Here is a 12,569-nt window from a genome sequence, read left to right as displayed (position 1 = left end):
ATTGGAAAAGGCAAAAAAACTCCCAAGAAGTGCAGGGAAACACAATTTTTGAATTGGAAAAAGACAATAAGTCAATTTAAAAAAAATAATGAAATGGAAAAAAATTCCATAGAGCAAAACAACTCATTTAAAAACTCAATTGGACATATACAAAAAGAACTAAAAAAAAGCTAATGAAGAAAATAACTCACTAAAAATCAAAACTGAACAAATAGAAATGACTGATTCATGCAGACATCAAGAATCAGTCAAGCAAAACAAAAAAAAAAATAAAGATTGGAAAAAAATATCAAATATTAACTTGGAAAAAAAAAGAGACCTGGAAAATAGATCTAGGAAAGATAACCTGAGGATCATTGGACTACCCAAAAATTATGATGAAAAAAAGCCTAGATACTATTTTACAGGAAATCATCAAAGAGAACTGCCCAGAAGTAATACAACCAGAAGGTAAAATAGCTGTTGAAAGAATTAATCGAACACCTTCTGAAAAAGACCTTAAAATAAAGACTCTGAGGAATATTATAGCCAAACTTCAGAATTTTCAGACTAAAGAAAAAATATTACAAGCAGCCAGGAAAAAAAAATTCAAATACCAAAGTGCCACAATAAGGGTCACGCAAGATTTGGCTGCCTCAACATTAAAGGATCGAAGGGCCTGGAATCTGATATTCCAAAAGGCAAAAGAACTTGGAATGCAGCCAAGAATAAACTAACCAGCTAAGATGAGCATTTTTTTCCATGGAAGAAGATGGACATTTAATGAAACAGAGGAATTCCATTTGTTTTTAAAGAAAAAAAAAAACAGACTTAAACAAAAAATTTGATTTCCAACAACAGGCCTCAAGAGAAGTAGAAAAAGGTAAAAGGAACTCTTGAGAACTGTATTTCTGTTGTGTATATACATAAAAATCACATGTATAATTTGATTTTACTGATATAACATAAAAAAGGGAAATAGAAATGGAAATGAGATAATGTCAGGAAAAGGAAAAAGGGGAGATAAAAAGAGGGAAACTACATGCGACGATGAGGCAAAGGAAACCTATCATATCTGAAAGAATTTAGAGGGGGGGGGACATTGTGTGAATCCTACTCTCATCAGAGTTGACTCAAAGAGGAAATAATTGACATATTTGTTTTACAGAGAATCTTCACCTCATTAAGGTGATTAAAGATTGGAAAAAAATGTCAAATATTAACTTGGAAAAAAAAAGAGACCTGGAAAATAGATCTAGGAAAAATAACCTGAGGATCATTGGACTACCCAAAAATTATGATGAAAAAAAGCCTAGATACCCCTCATTATCTCACCTCATTAAAAAGTGGGAGGGGAAAAGAGAAAAGGAAAAGGAGTAATAAGGGAAGAGTATAAGAAAGGGGAAGGGATTCAAAGGGAAAGGGAGGGATACTAAAGAGGGACAGCTGCATGATGCAAATGGGACCAATAAGTTTAATACTAGGGAAGGGGGAAAGGGGGGAAAGAAAAAGAAAAGCATAATCTGGGGATATTAGGATGGCAGGAAATACAGAATTAGTAAATATAACCATAAATGTGAATGGGATGAACTCTCCCATAAAGAGGAGATGGATAGCAGACTGGATCAAAAGTCAGAACCCTACAATATGTCGTTTACAGGAAACAATTTAAAACAGGGAGATACATACAGAGAAAAGGTAAAAGGCTGGAGCAAAATTTATTATGCTTCAGGTGAAGACAAAAAAGCAGGGGTAGCCATCCTTATCTCAGATCAAGCAAAAGCAAAAATTGATCTAATTAAAAGAGATAAGGAAGGAAACTATATCTTGCTTCAGGGTACTATAGACAATGAAGCAATATCAATATTAAACATATATGCACCAAGTGGTATAGCATCTAACTTCCTTAAAGAGAAGTTAAGAGAGTTGAAAGAAGAAATAGACAGCAAAATTATAATAGTGGGAGATCTCAATCTTGCACTCTCAGATTTAGATAAATCAAAATCACAAACAAATAAGAAAGAAATTAAATAAGTAAATAGAATATTAGAAAAATTAGGTATGATATATCTCTGGAGAAAACTGAATGGTAAAAGAAAGGAGTATACTTTCTTCTCAGCAGTTCATGGAACCTACACAAAAATTGACCATACATTAGGACATAAAGACCTCAAAATTAAATGCAGGAAAGCAGAAATAGTAAGTGCTTTCTTTTCAGATCACGATGCAATAAAAACTACATTCAACAAAAAGTTAGGTGTAAATAGACTAAAAAGTAATTGGAAATTAAATAATCTCATCTTAAAGAGTGATTGGGTGAAACAGCAAATTATAGACACAATTAATAATTTCACTCAAGATAATGGAAATGATGAGACATCATACCAAAATTTGTGGGATGCAGCCAAAGTGCTAATAAGGAGAAATTTTATATCTTTAGAGGCTTACTTGAATAAAATAGAGAAAGAGAAGACCAATGAATTGGGCTTGAAACTTAAAAAAGCTAGAAAAAGACCAAATTTAAAATCCCCAATCAATTACTAAACTTGAAATTCTAAAATTAAAAGGAGAAATTAATAATATTGAAAGTATAACCAAAAAAAAAAAAACTATTGAACTAATAAATAAAAACTAAGAGTTGGTTTTATGAAAAAAAAACAATAAAATTGATAAACGTTTGGAAAATCTGATTAGAAAAAGAAGAGAGCAAAATCAAATTAGTAGTCTTAAAAATGAAAAGGGAGAACTTTCCACCAATGAAGAGGAAATTAAAGAAATAATAAGGGGTTACTTTGCCCAACTTTATGCCAATAAATTTGACAACCTAAGTGAAATAGATGACTACCTCCAAAAATATAGGTTTCCCAGATTATCAGAGAAGGAAGCATATTGCTTAAATAGTCCCATTTCAGAAAAAGAAATAGAACAAGCTATTAATCAACTCCCTAAAAATAATCCCCAGACCAGATGCATTTACATGTAAATTCTACCAAGCATTTAAAGAACAATTAGGCCCAATGCTTTATAAACTTTTTGAAAAAATAGGGAATGAAGGAGTCCTACCAAATTCCTTTTATGACTCAGACATGGTACTGCTACCCAAACCAGGTAGGTTGAAAACAGAGAAAGAAAATTATAGACCAAACTCCCTAATGAATATTGATGCTAAAATCTTAAATAAGATAGTAGCAAAAAGACTACAGAAAATCATCCCCAGGATAATACACCACGATCAAGTACAATTTATACTAGGAATGCAGGGCTGGCTCAATATTAGGAAAACTATCGGTATAATTGGCCATATTAATAACCAAATAAACAAAAACCATATGATCATCTCAATAGATGCAGAAAGAGCATTTGATAAAATCCAACATCCATTCCAATTAAAAATACTTGACAATATAGGAATTAATGTAATTTTCCTTAAAATAATCAGTAGCATCTATTTAAAACCATCACTAAGCATCACATGTAATGGGGACAAATTGCAACCATTCCCAATAAGATCAGGAGTGAAACAAGGTTGCCCACTATCACCATTACTATTTAATATTGTATTAGAAATGCTAGCTTTGGCTATAAGAGTTGAGAAAGAGATTAAAGAAATAAGAATAGGAAATGAAAAAACCAAATTATCACTCTTTGTTGATGATATAATGGTATACTTAGAGAACCCCAGAGATTCTACTAAAAAGTTATTAGAAACAATCCACACCTTTAACAAAGTTGCAGGATACAAAATAAACTCACATATGTCATCAGCATACTTATATATCACTAACAAAACCCAATAGTTACATTAAAGACTTCCAGTTAAGATGGCAGAGAGGAGGCACACAGCTGTGTAAGCTCCGCGCTTTCTCTCACTATCCATTTCATTACAAGCCTCTGAATTAATGCTTGACTGAAAAAAAAAAAACCCACAAATAGTTACCAAGAGAAGCCATCCTTGAGATTCGCCAAGAAAGGTCTCTTTCTACTGGAAGTCTGGGACGGTTTTAGATCGGGCGCAGGCTGAGGGCAGCGGCAGTGAGAGCACAGGAGCAGACTGGAGAGGGGGTGGGGAGTGATCGCAGCCGTCTCTGAGGGGAGAGCTTCGCTACAGGTTTGGATACCTTGCCCTGGCAGCAAGGCAGCAGCCCAGCAGAGAAGCTAAAAACACCGGGGGTGAAGAATACAACCCCAAACAGCTGGAGTCTCTCGAGACCTGGCCGCTCTCCCTTTCCCCCCCACAGTGACTCAGCACGCTCTGGGATCTCAGAGTGCAGGCACAGCACAGTAGGGCCAGTGCCTCACTGCTGCTCCCTGCAGTCTGAAGAGGAAGCTCGGTAACACCACCCAGCCCCTCCCCCAAAGAAAGACTCCAGTTTTTCCTGTTTTTCTTTGCTAGTTTGTCTTTGATTATTAGACAGAATGAGCAAGAAACTGAAGAGGACTTTAACCCTTGACAGCTTCTACACAGATAGAGAGCAGACTCTAAATCCCGAGGAGACTAAAAGCAGACTCTCTCCAGGTGAATCCCCAAAGGAGGAGATCATCTGTTCCTCAGCACAGATGAATCTCATGGAGGAAATTAAAAAGGCTCTCACAAGGGAGCTAGAAGAAAAATGGGAGGCTTGGCAAAAGAGCCTGGAGAAGTCAGTTAAAGAGAGAGTGGATAAAGAAATAAAATCCTTGAAAAATAGGATTAGTGAACTGGAAACAGAAAATAGCTCTCTAAAAAACAAAATTGGCGAAATGGAAAAAAAATTCCACAGAACAAAAGAACTCAATTGGATAATTAGAAAAAGATTTTTAAAAAGTGAGTGAAGAAAATACTTCACTGAAAATCAGAATTGAACAATTGGAATTGAATGACACGAGGAGACAAGAAGAATCAGCCAAGCAAATTCAAAAAAATCCAACAATGGAAAAGAATGGAAAATACCTTCTGGGGAAGACTACAGACCTGGAAAACAGATCCAGGAGAGACAATCTGAAAATCATTGGACTCCCAGAAAAGAATGATGAAAAAAACAGCCTGGACACTATTTTCCAGGAAATTATCAAAGAGAACTGCCCAGAAGTCATAGGAACAGAGGAAAAAATAAACATTGAAAAGATTCATCGATCACCCACTGAAAGGGATCCTAAAATCAAAAAACCAAGGAATATAGTGGCCAAATGCCAGAACCCTCAGATGAAGGAAAAAATATTGCAAGCGGCTAGAAAAACCCAATTCAAGTATCAAGGAGCCACAATAAGGATCACCCAGGATCTGGCAGCATCCACATTAAAGGATCGAAGGGCCTGGAATATGATATTCCGAAAGGCTAAGGAACTTGGTATGCAACCAAAAATAACTTACCCAGCTAGAATGAGCATCTTTTTCCAGGGAAGAAGATGGACATTCAACGAAGTAAGCGAATTTCACTTATTTTTGATGAAAAAGCCAGAACTTAACAAAAAGTTTGATCTACAGATATAGAACTCAAGAGAAATCTAAAAAGGTAAAGATTAATCTTGGGAACTATATTTCGGCTATAAAGATGTATAAAGAATACATGTATACCTTGTTCTAGAAAATAATGTGGAAAGGACATTGTACCAGAAAAAAGGTAAAGTGGGGGTAGTACATCTCATGAAGAGGCATAGGAAACCTATTATATCTGAGAGAAAGAATGGAGGGGGATGAATATAGTGGGTATCTTACAAATTGGCTTTAAGTGAAAAATCTTAAGACATATTCAATCTATGGTGAAACTTCTCCCACCTCATTGAAAAGTGAGAAGGGAAAAGTAAAAAGGGAAGGAATAAGCTAAGCGGAAGGGAATACGGAAACTGGGAGGGAAAGGGGTAAGATAGGGGGAGGAACTCTAAGGCGGGGGGAGGGACACTAAAAAGGGAGGGCTGTGAGAAGCAAGTGGTGCTCACAAGCTTAATACTGGGAGGGGGGATAAAGGGGAAAGAAGGGAGAAAAGCATAAACCGGGGTTAACAAGATGGCAAGTAATACAGAATTGGTCATTTTAACCATAAATGTGAACGGGATAAACTCCCCCATAAAGAGGAAGCGTTAGCAGAATGGATTAAAAGCCAGAATCCTACAATATGTTGTTTACAGGAAACTCACCTGAAGTGGGGAGATACATGCAGGTTAAAGGTAAAAGGTTGGAGCAAAATCTACTATGCTTCAGGTGAAGTCAAAAAAGCAGGGGTAGCCATCCTGATCTCAGATCAAGCTAAAGCAAAAATTGATCTAATTAAAAGAGATAAGGAAGGGCATTATATCTTGCTAAAGGGTAGCATGGATAATGAAGCACTATCTATAATAAACATATATGCACCAAGTGGGGTAGCATCTAAATTCTTAAAAGAGATATTAAGAGAGCTGCAAGAAGAAATAGACAGTAAAATTATAATAGTGGGGGATCTTAACCTTGCACTCTCAGAATTAGATAAATCAAACCACAAAATAAATAAGAAAGAAGTCAAAGAGGTAAATAGAATTTTAGAAAAGTTAGATATGATAGATCTCTGGAGAAAATGTAATGGAGACAGAAAGGAATACACTTTCTTTTCAGCAGTTCATGGAACCTATACAAAAATTGACTATATATTAGGACATAAAAACCTCAAACTCAAATGCAGTAAGGCAGAAATAGTAAATGCATCCTTTTCAGACCACAATGCAATGAAAATTACATTTAACAAAAAGCCAGGGGAAAGTAGACCAAAAAATAATTAGAAACTAAATAATCTCATACTAAAGAATGATTGGGTGAAACAGCAAATCATAGACATAATTAATAACTTCACTCAAGAAAACGATAATAATGAGACATCATACCAAAATGTATGGGATGCAGCCAAAGCGGTAATGAGGGGAAATTTCATATCTCTAGAGGACTATTTGTATAAAATAGAGAAAGAGAAGGTCAATGAATTGGGCTTGCAACTAAAAATGCTAGAAAAGGAACAAATTAAAAACCCCCAGTCAAACACTAAACTTGAAATTCTAAAAATAAAAGGAGAGATCAATAAAATTGAAAGTAAAAAAACTATTGAATTAATTAATAAAACTAAGAGTTGGTTCTATGAAAAAACCAACAAAATAGACAAACCCTTAGTAAATCTGATTAAAAAAAGGAAAGAGGAAAATCAAATTGTTAGTCTTAAAAATGAAAAGGGAGAACTCGCCACTAACAAAGAGGAAATTAGAGCAATAATTAGGAGTTACTTTGCCCAACTTTATGCCAATAAATTCGACAACTTAAATGAAAGAGAAAAATACCTCCAAAAATATAGCTTGCCCAAACTAACAGAGGAAGAAGTAAATATCCTAAACAGTCCTATCTCAGAAAAAGAAATAGAACAAACTATCAATTAACTCCCTAAGAAAAAATCCCCAGGACCAGATGGATTTACATGTAAATTCTACCAAACATTTAAAGAACAGTTAACTCCAATGCTAAATAAACTATTTGGAAAAATAGGGATTGAAGGAGTCCTACCAAGCTCCTTATATGACACAGACATGGTACTGATACCTAAACCAGGTAGGCTGAAAACAGAGAAAGAAAATTATAGACCAATCTCCCTAATGAATATTGATGCTAAAATCTTAAATAAAATATTAGCAAAAAGATTACAGAAAATCATCCCCAGAATAATACATTATGACCAAGTAGGATTTATACCAGGAATGCAGGGCTGGTTCAATATTAGGAAAACTATTAGCATAATTGACTACATCAATAACCAAACAAACAAAAACCATATGATCATCTCAATAGATGCAGAAAAAGCATTTGATAAAATCCAACATCCATTCCTAATAAAAACACTTGAGAGCATAGGAATAAATGGACTTATCCTTTAAATAGTCAGGAGCATATATTTAAAACCATCAGTAAGTGTCATATGCAATGGGGAAAAACTGGAACCTTTCCCAGTAAGATCTGGAGTGAAGCAAGGTTGCCCACTATCACCATTATTATTTAATATCGTATTAGAAACACTAGCCTCGGCAATAAGAGTCGAGAAAGATATTAAAGGAATTAGAGTAGGCAATGAGGAAACCAAACTATCACTCTTTGCAGATGATATGATGGTATACCTAGAGAACCCCAGAGATTCTACTAAAAAGCTATTAGAAATAATTCATAATTTTAGCAAAGTAGCTGGCTACAAAATAAATCCCCATAAATCCTCAGCATTTTTATACATCACCAACATAACCCAACAGCAAGAGATACAAAGAGAAATTCCATTCAGAATAACTGTTGATACCATAAAATATTTGGGAATCTATCTACCAAAGGAAAGTCAGGAATTATATGAGCAAAATTATAAAAAAGTTTCCACACAAATAAAGTCAGATTTAAATAATTGGAAAAATATTAAATGCTCTTGGATCGGCCGAGCGAACATAATAAAGATGATAATACTCCCTAAACGAATCTATTTATTTAGTGCTATACCAATCAGACTTCCAAGAAAATATTTTAATGATCTAGAAAAAAATAACAACAAAATTCTTATGGAACAATAAAAAGTCGAGAATCTCAAGGGAATTATTGAAAAAAAATAATCAAATGAAGGTGGCCTAGCTGTACCTGATCTAAAATTATATTATAAAGCAGCAGTCACCAAAACCATTTGGTATTGGCTAAGAAATAGATTAGTGGATCAGTGGAAAAGGTTAGGTTCACAAGACAGAATAGTCAACTATAGCAATCTAGTGTTTGACACACCCAAAGCCCCTAACTTCTGGGAAAAGAATTCATTATTTGATAAAAACTGCTGGGATAATTGGAAATTAGTATGGCAGAAATTAGGCATGGACCCACACTTAACACCATATACCAAGATAAGATCAAAATGGGTCCATGACCTAGGCATAAAGAACGAGATTATAAATAAATTAGAGGAACATAGAGTAGTTTATCTCTCAGACTTGTGGAGGAGAAAGAAATTTGTGACCAAAGATGAACTAGAGACCATTACTGATCACAAAATAGAAAATTTTGATTACATCAAATTAAAAAGCCTTTGTACAAACAAAACTAATGCAAACAAGATTAGAAGGGAAGCAACAAACTGGGAAAACATCTTCACAGTTAAAGGTTCTGATAAAGGCCTCATTTCCAAAATATATAGAGAACTGACTCAAATTTATAAGAAATCAAGCCATTCTCCAATTGATAAATGGTCAAAGGATATGAACAGACAATTTTCAGAGGATGAAATTGAAACTATTACCACTCATATGAAAGAGTGTTCCAAATCATTATTGATCAGAGAAATGCAAATTAAGACAACTCTGAGATACCACTACACACCTGTCTGACTGGCTAAGATGACAGGAAAAAAAAGGATGAATGTTGGAGGGGATGCAGGAAAACTGGGACGCTAATGCATTGTTGGTGGAGTTGTGAACAAATCCAACCATTCTGGAGAGCAATCTGGAATTATGCCCAAAAAATTATCAAATTGTGCATACCCTTTGATCCAGCAGTGTTTCTATTGGGCTTATATCCCAAAGAAATACTAAAGAAGGGAAAGGGACCTGTATGTGCCAAAATGTTTGTAGCAGCCCTATTTGTAGTGGCTAGAAACTGGAAAATGAATGGATGCCCATCAATTGGAGAATGGCTGGGTAAATTGTGGTATATGAATGTTATGGAATATTATTTTCTGTAAGAAATGACCAGCAGGATGAATACAGAGAGGACTGGCGAGACTTACATGAACTGATGCTAAGTGAAATGAGCAGAACCAGGAGATCATTATACACTTCGACAACGATATTGTATGAGGACATATTTTGATGGAAGTGGATTTCTTTGACAAAGAGACCTGAGTTTCAATTGATAAATGACGGACATAAGCAGCTACACCCAAAGAAAGAACACTGGGAAACGAATGTGAACTATCTGCATTTTTGTATTTCTTCCCGGGTTATTTATACCTTCTGAATCCAATTCTCAATGTGCAACAAGAGAACTGTTCGGTTCTGCAAACATATATTGTATCTAGGATATACTGCAACATATCCAACATATATAGGACTGCTTGCCATCTAGGGAGGGGATGGAGGGAGGGAGGGGAAAAATCGGAACAGAAATGAGTGCAAGGGATAATGTTGTAAAAAAATTACCCTGGCATGGATTCTGTCAATATAAAGTAATTATTAAATAAAAATTTAAAAAACAAACAAATAAACAAACAAACAACAAACAACAACAACAAAAAAAAAAAAAAAACAACAGTTAGAGTTACAAAGAGAAATTCCATTTGAAGTAACTACTGATTGTATCAAATATTTAGGAATGTATCTGTCAAAGGAAAATCAGAAACTTTATGAGCAAAACTACAAAACACTTCCCACACAAATTACGTCTGATTTAACCAACTGGAAAAAAATTAAATGCTCTTGGATTGGGTGAGCAAATATAATAAAGATGACCTAAACTAATCTATTTATTTAGCTCTATACCAATCAGACTCCCCAAAAAACTATTTTAATGATCTAGAAAAAAAATAACAACAAAGTTCATATGGAAAAACAAAATGTCAAGAATTTCAAGGGAATTAATGAAAAAAAAATCAAATGAAGGTGGCCTACCTGTATCAGATCTAAAATTATATTATAAAGCAGCAGTTACCAAAACCATCTGGTATTAGCTAAGAAATAGACAAGTTGATCAATGTAATAGGTTAAGCTCAAAGGACAAAATAGCCAATAACTTTAATAATCAAGTATTTGACAAACCCAAAGACCCCAGTTTTTGGGGATAATAACTCATTATTTAACAAAAATTGCTGGGAAAATTGTAAATTAATATGGCAGAAACTAGGCATTGACCTATACTTAACACCATACACCAAGATAAAGTCAAAATGGGTTCATGACTTAGACATACAGAATGAGATTATAAACAAATTGAAAGAGCATAGGATAGTTTACCTCTCAGACCTGTGGAAGAGGGAGGAATTTATGACCAAAGAAGAACTAGAGATCATTATTGATTAGAAAACTGAAAATTTTGATTATATAAAATTGAAAAGTTTTTATACAAACAAAACAAATGCAGCCGAGATCATAAGAGAAACAATAAACTGGGAAAATATTTTTATAGTCAAAAGTTCTGATAAAGGCCTCATTTCCAAAATATATAGAGAATTGACTCTAATTTATAAGAAATCAAGCTATTCTCCAATTGATAAATAGTCAAAGGATATGAACAGACAATTCTCAAATGAAGATATTGAAACTATTTCTAGCCATATGAAAAGATGCTCCAAGTCATTATTAATCAGAGAAATGCAAATTAAGACAATTCTGAGATACCACTAAATATCTGTTAGATTGGCTAGAATGACAGGAAAAGGCAATGCGGAATGTTGGAGGGGATGTTGGAAAACAGAGACACTAATACATTGTTGGTGGAATTGTGAATACATCCAGCCATTCTGAAGAGCAATTTGGAACTATGTTCAAAAAGTTACCAAACTGTGCATACTCTTTGATCCAGCAGTGTTTCTACTGGGCTTATACCCCAAAGAGATACTAAAGAAGGGAAAGGGACCTGTATGTACCAAAATGTTTGTGGCAGCCCTGTTTGTAGTGGCTAGAAACTGGAAAATGAATGGATTCCCATCAATTGGAGAATGGTTGAGTAAATTGTGGTATATGAATGTTATGGAATATTATTGTTCTGTAAGAAATGACCAGCAGGATGAATACAGAGAGGCTTGGAGAGACTTAGACGAACTGATGCTAAGTGAAATGAGCAAAACCAGGAGATCATTATATACCTCAACAACGATACTGTATGAAATTGTATTCTGATGGAAGTGGATTTCTTTGACAAAGAGATCTAACTCAGTTTCAATTGATCAAGAATGGACAGAAGCAGCTACACCCAAAGAAAGAACACTGGGAAATGAGTGTGAACTGTTTGTATTTTTGTTTTTCTTCCCAGGTTATTTTTTACCTTCTGAATCCAATTCTGAATATCAATTGCAACAAGAGAACTTAGGTTCTGCACACATATATTGTATCTAAGATATGCGGTGACATATTCAACTTGTATAGGACTGCTTGCCATCTGGGGGAGAGGGTGAAGGGAGTATGGGGAAAAGTCAGAACAGAAGTGAATGCAAGGGATAATGTTGTAAAAAAAAATTACACAGGCATGAGTTCTGTCAATAAAAAGTTATAAAAAAAGAATGAAATTGAAAGTAAAAAAACTATTGAATTAATAAAAAAAAACTAAGAGTTGGTTTTATAAAAAAACCAACAATATAGATAAACTCTTGTTAAATGTGATTAGAAAAAGGAAAGAGAACGATCATATTGTTAGTCTTAAAAATGAAAAAGGAGAAATTTCCACTAATGAAGAGAAAATTAGAACAATAATTCGGAGTTACTTTGCCCAACTTTATGCCAATAAATTTAATAACTTAAATGAAATGGATGAATACTATTAAAAATATAGGCTACCCAGATTAATTAAGGAATAAATAAATGGGTCAAATGGTCCCATTTTACAAAAAAGAAATAGAACAAGTTATTAATTCCCTAAAAAGAAATCCCCAGGA

General features: G+C 34.3%; 1 long non-coding RNA gene across 1 annotated transcript in view; it reads right to left on the bottom strand.

Annotated features, from left to right (window-relative positions):
* Nucleotides 1-9,945, bottom strand: part of LOC127559617 (uncharacterized) — a 128,615-nt gene extending 118,670 nt beyond the window's left edge. Inside the window, exon 1 of the long non-coding RNA XR_007953173.1 lies at nucleotides 9,822-9,945. This is a non-coding gene — a long non-coding RNA (uncharacterized LOC127559617). The remainder of the gene's footprint in view (nucleotides 1-9,821) is intronic.
* Nucleotides 9,946-12,569: the final 2,624 nt, after the last annotated feature.

This window comes from Antechinus flavipes, chromosome 4 (assembly GCF_016432865.1).
Source record: "Antechinus flavipes isolate AdamAnt ecotype Samford, QLD, Australia chromosome 4, AdamAnt_v2, whole genome shotgun sequence".
NCBI classification, from domain to species: domain Eukaryota; kingdom Metazoa; phylum Chordata; class Mammalia; order Dasyuromorphia; family Dasyuridae; genus Antechinus; species Antechinus flavipes.
Note: the sequence above shows the minus strand (reverse complement) of the source record. Positions and strands in the feature narration are given on the sequence as shown.